Genomic DNA, 5,677 nt, shown 5'->3' with positions numbered 1-5,677 from the left:
TGTAGAGATCCCAAAACTTCCACCAGAAAACTCCTATAACTGATCAACACTTTGAGTAAAGTAGCAGGCTATAAAATAAATCTACAAAAATCAGTATCCTTTCTATATATCAATAACAAGCAATTGGAGAAAGTACAGGGAAATGCCCCCATTCACAATAGTTCAAAACATAAAATAAAAGAAAATATCTTGGAATACACCTGACCAAGGACATCAAATATCTCTACAATGAAATTTTTATAAATCATTAAAGAAAGAGTGAGGAAGACAGCAGGAGATGGAAGGACCTCCCATGCTCATGAATTGGAAGAATTAATATTGTGAAAATGACCATCCTACCAAAATCAATAGATAGATTTAATGCAATCCTAGCCAAAATCCCCATGACATACTTCACAGAATTAGAAAAAAACATCCTTAAATTCATATGGAAGCACAGAAGATCCCAGATAGCCAAAGCAACCCTGAGCATAAAGAGCAGTGCTGGGGGGATTACTATACAAGATCTCCAAGTATACTACAGAGCTATAGTCATAAAAACAGCATGGTACTGGCACAAAATTAGACACATAGATCAATGGAACATCATTGAAGACTCAAACCCAAGTACATGCAATTTCAGCCGCATGATATTTGACAAAGGTGCCAAGAACACACAATGGAGGAAAGACAGCATGTTCAACAAATGGTGCTGGCAAAACTGGATGTCCACCTGTAGAAGAATGAAACTAAATCCTTATCTTTCACCTTGCACAAAAGTCAACTCCAACTGGATCAAAGACCTCAATGTGAAACTGGAAACCCTGAAACTATTAGAGGAAATATTGGCAGTAACTTACACAATATAGGTGTAGGAAAGAATTTTTTAAATTGGACAAAAGTTGCTCAGGAATTAAGGTCAGCTATCAACAAGTGAATCCTCATTAAACTACAAAGCTTCTGTACAGCAAAAGAAATGATCAAAAAAGTGGAGAGAAAACCCACAGAATGGGAAAAATAATCTTCACCAGTGACACGTCTGACAGAGGTTTATCATCCAGAATATATAAAGAACTCAAAAAACAAAGAATTGAGAAACCAAATGACCCAATTAAAAGATGGGCTAAAGATCTAAACAGAGAGTTCTCAAAGGACGAAATAAAGATGGCTAGGAAACATCTCAAAAGGTGTTCAACACCGTTAGTAATTAGGGAAATGCAAATTAAAACCACCCTAAGATACCACCTTACCCCAGTCAGACTGGCTGAGATCAAGAAAACAAATGATACCAAATGCTGGCGAAGATGTGGAGAAAGGGGAACTCTCATTCACTGCTGGTGGAATTGCAAATAACACTCATTCACTGCTGGTGGGATTGCAAACTCTTGCAACCCCTATGGAAAAGAGTGTGGAGAACTCTTAAAAAACTAAAAATGGACCTACCATAGGACCCAGTTATACCACTCCTTGGCATATACCCAAAGGACTTATCCTATTGTAGAGACACTTGTACATCCATGTTTGTTACTGCTCTTTTCACAATAGCTAAGAGATGGAAGCAACCTAAGTGTCCCTCTACTGATGAGTGGTTAACAAAAATGTGGTGTATTTACAAAATGGAATTCTATTCAGCAGTAAAGAAAGATGAAATAATGAAATTTGCAGGTAAATGGATGGATCTAGAAAGTGTTATACTAAGTGAAGTAACACAGACTCAGAAAAACAAACGACATATCTTCCCCCTCATATGTGGATCCTAGCACCAAATCCTTTTAAATTCCAGGTCCTTGTAATAAGATGGTGCTATACAGCATTTCCTTCTGCATGAAATATCTACCATCATCATGACTTCAGCTGAGCCTGATCGCTAAACATCATCACAATTGGGCTTGTGTTGACCATTGTGCTAATTCATTAAAGGAGGGCTAAGCAGTGCCATTGGTTATCCAGCCATTCTTCCCAGCCAACTGTATGTAATTTGACGCTAATCACACATGGCCTCCTGGATTTGGGGAGGGCTAAAGTATACAATCTTGGGAAGGCTAGGAAGAGAAGGCATGATCTATGCTGGGTAAAAGATTTCCAGTGTGCATACCTTCACATCATACATGTACCTCAGCAACCCCTCAGTTATCTCAGTAAGTAAGCTCAGAAAATTCATTGTTTCCCCAGTAAAACTTTAATGAAATATTAGCTTGACACTAGAACCTTGAAAGGGAATAAGCATTGCTTAGCATCCCCAGGAAAAGAATTCTCACAACAGATGGGAAATGTATTTGTTAATGCTATTATATCTCATCATAATTAAAGAAAAAAAAAGAAAATGAGAATGTGAAAGATGTTAAAAGGATATTGGAATGGAGATATTTTCCAAAATAGAAAAAATGAGAAAGCCTAAGCAAGTGATGCAGGTTTATTATGGTATATAAAGGATGAGACAAAAATATTATATACATAATCTTAAAATTTCTATGATCATAGTTTATTCAACTAGTTTAAGGAACAAAATACTTATCTACTCAAGGTTTATCTGAAAATGTTTTGTTTTTGCCCAAGGTTTAGCACATGGTTATTAAAAGTACCAGACTGGTCGAACTAATCTTCTTGGTGTTTAACAGCCATACTTTGAGGCCTTTACTAATCAGGTCAGAGAGACTGAAAGGACAGTTTTTGCTCCTTGCCCTCCAAGGTCCACTAAGTTCCAGGGAGCTATGGCGCATCACTCAAAATGTCCTGTAACTGTGGTGAGTCACTTGTCCCCCTATTCAGGGAGGCCATTGAGACCCAAATGGATGGACTTGATCCAGTGTGCAGTCTACAAAGAGGAGGGTCACCTCAGAGGAAACATTTCCTACAGGCTTCCAAGTGAATCCAGCCATGGTCGAGCAGGACTTTTGACTTATCTTCACATAGATGGAACTGGTAAAAGAAAGGAGCCAAGGACTCCTCACAAGCCCATGTGACCCCTGAGGAACAGATCCTCCAACAACCTGAAGATCAAAAATAAATTGGTTTTCTTGGGCCAACTGTATCATCTTAAACACCCAAAAGGAATGTATAACCAAAGATTAAAGCAATCAGTATATTTCTTTAATAGTTCAAGGGCTTACACTTCCCAGACATTATTAGGCTTAAGTCCATATAAAATGTTATTTATACAATCATTTCTCATTGATGATTTTCAGAAAGTGCTGCTCAGATGTAAGACTTCAAATCTTGGTCTCCAATACTGTAATGCCCACCTGTAGCTAAGGGAGACAACCAACTATTGTTCTAAAATCATGGCTAAATTTGTTTTCTCCCCCTATCTAGAAGCCTTTGAGAGGGAACTGACACTGATTCTAACCACTCCAACAGCTATCAAAGTACCTGAAAGGAAATCCTGAACCTATCACTCTAGAGTCCAGTCTTGGCAGACAAAAGAAAAATGAGGAGGAACCCAATAGAGGAATGTTTTTGGAAGCCTTTGTCAAGAAATTTCAATGTACTCTCATGAACATTTGAAAACTGCCCTGTTCTGACTTTTTTTCTAGTTCCCTGTCTAGAACTTGTAATGCTTATTACTCTTGCCTTTACATCTCCTTCACATCTCCTATTCAGGATTCAAGGACTTTCTGTTCTCCTTAAAGAGCTATGCAATTTGTGAGTCTTTTAGATAGACACACTGAAGGGGTACCCCAATTGCCTCACCCTGTGTCCCTGTGCAGTATGGATGAAGCCAGAGTGGTCTGTATCCCTATTCCCTATTGGCAATTTGGGTAACCTCTTCAGAGAATGGTGTGATAAGAACAGGAGGGAGGAATTGGCTAGGCAGTTAGGGTAAAGACCCCAAAGAAATGTAGCCAGTTTCTTGGCTAAAAGTCAAAATGTCTTTGGGCCTCTTAGCAACGTACTCTGTTCCAAAGGCCAAAAATATCAAAAGTTATTTGGGAGCTTATATCTAATCCTTAAAAGATTTTTTAGGGTTACCTCTTCAGAGGGCCAAAAGCCCCATAAAAATAAATAAATCAATCAAAGAAGAAGAAAGAGTACATGAAGTTATCAGAAAAAAGTAATGGGAGTTATGGGAGGAGTTGGAGGGGAGGGTATGGGCATGGATTTGATCAAAACACCTTATATGCATATATGAAATTCTCCACAAATAATTTATTTATTTATTTATTTATTTTTGAAGGGACACTTAGAATCATTTTTTTTATTTATTTTTATTTTTTAGAAGAAGCATTTCATTACAGCTTTAACATGCTCAATAACAGTTTCCAGAGCAAAGACACATCTCTTTCAAAAGTGGTTCACTGTTGAATTAATACAGTTCTACAATATTGAACTCAGTTTATTTTTTTAAAATGTGTGTTTGTGTGTATGTGTGTGCACTGTATGTGTGTGCATGTGGAGACCAGAGGTTGACTGGATGTCTTCCTCAATTGCTCTCCATCTTATTTTTTTATAAAAGTGTGTGTGTGTGTGTGTGTGTGTGTGTGTGTGTGTGTGTGTGTGTGGTGGTATACATATGCATTAGGGTACATGTTCATGCACAGGCCTGAGGCTGAGGTCAGGTGTCTTTGGATCACTCTCCATCTTTATGTTTTGAAACAGGGTCTCTCAGTGAACCTGGAGCTCACCAACTTGGCTGGGCTGACTAGACAATGAGATTCAGGGATTTGTCTGTCTCTGTCTTCTGAGCTCTGGGATGACAGACCTACACCCCCTGGACTTGGATTTTCTCATGTGTGCTAGGGATCCAAACTCAGATCCTCATGACTGAGCCATCTCCCCAGCCTCAAAAGGACAGGGTTGCCAGGGAAGTAATTTTTGCAAAAGGAGGCAGAGACAGGAAGATCCCTGGAGATTGCTGGCCAAACATTTTCACCAAGTCAGTGAACTCAAGGCTCAGTGAGAGACTGTCTCAAAAAATGAGACAGAAAATGATAAGGGAAGACACAAGATTTCAGCCTCTGGCTCCACATGCTTGTGCGCACACACACACACACACACACACACACACACATACACATAAAGAAAAATATTCCATGCCCATCTTTAGTTCTCTGTTTCTCCATGTGACTAAAATTCCTTGTGACAGATGTAAACAATGTCTGCTCCCTTCTGCCTTGATCCCTACAAAAAAGGGTACAATTTTGCAAAACTGCATTCTGGCAAACCAGTGAGGTTTATTGGGCTTACTTACAGAGCAGTGTGTGAGGGTTTACTTACAGGAGTGTGGTGCTCCCCTCCTACAGCTGCACTGGAAAGTCTTCATCCAAGCATGGATGGTGACTTCATCATAGCTGCACAAAATGGAGAGAGAGAGAGAGAGAGAGAGAGAGAGAGAGAGAGAGAGAGAGCCTCCCCTCCACTTCCCCAGTTTTAATACCCTTAGCCCCTCCCTCTCATGCAACTAGGGCCAACTGGTTGGTTGGGAGGTGTGGCTGACTCTCCCTGCCCCCCTTTCTTGCGGAGAGTAAGAGTCAACAAGCTTAGCTGTGATGTGCCTAGGCAAGCAGATGCAACCAAGCTTGGGAAGATGGCGTCTGTCCATGGTCTGAAAGAAATTTGTGGTTTCTTAATCATGTTTGCATATCCAGGACCTAAGTAGAGGGCTTTGGGCATAGCTGGCACTAGGTCAATTTGTTCAGTGAGCTAATGTTTGTAGATAGGAAATAAGAAATAGTCAAGTTACAGAAAGCAATACATCAAC

This window comes from Nannospalax galili, unplaced genomic scaffold, assembly GCF_000622305.1.
Source record: "Nannospalax galili isolate Female #2095 unplaced genomic scaffold, S.galili_v1.0 scaffold1210, whole genome shotgun sequence".
Classification (NCBI taxonomy): domain Eukaryota; kingdom Metazoa; phylum Chordata; class Mammalia; order Rodentia; family Spalacidae; genus Nannospalax; species Nannospalax galili.
The sequence above is the reverse complement of the archived record's forward strand: the minus strand, read 5'-3'. Positions refer to the sequence as shown.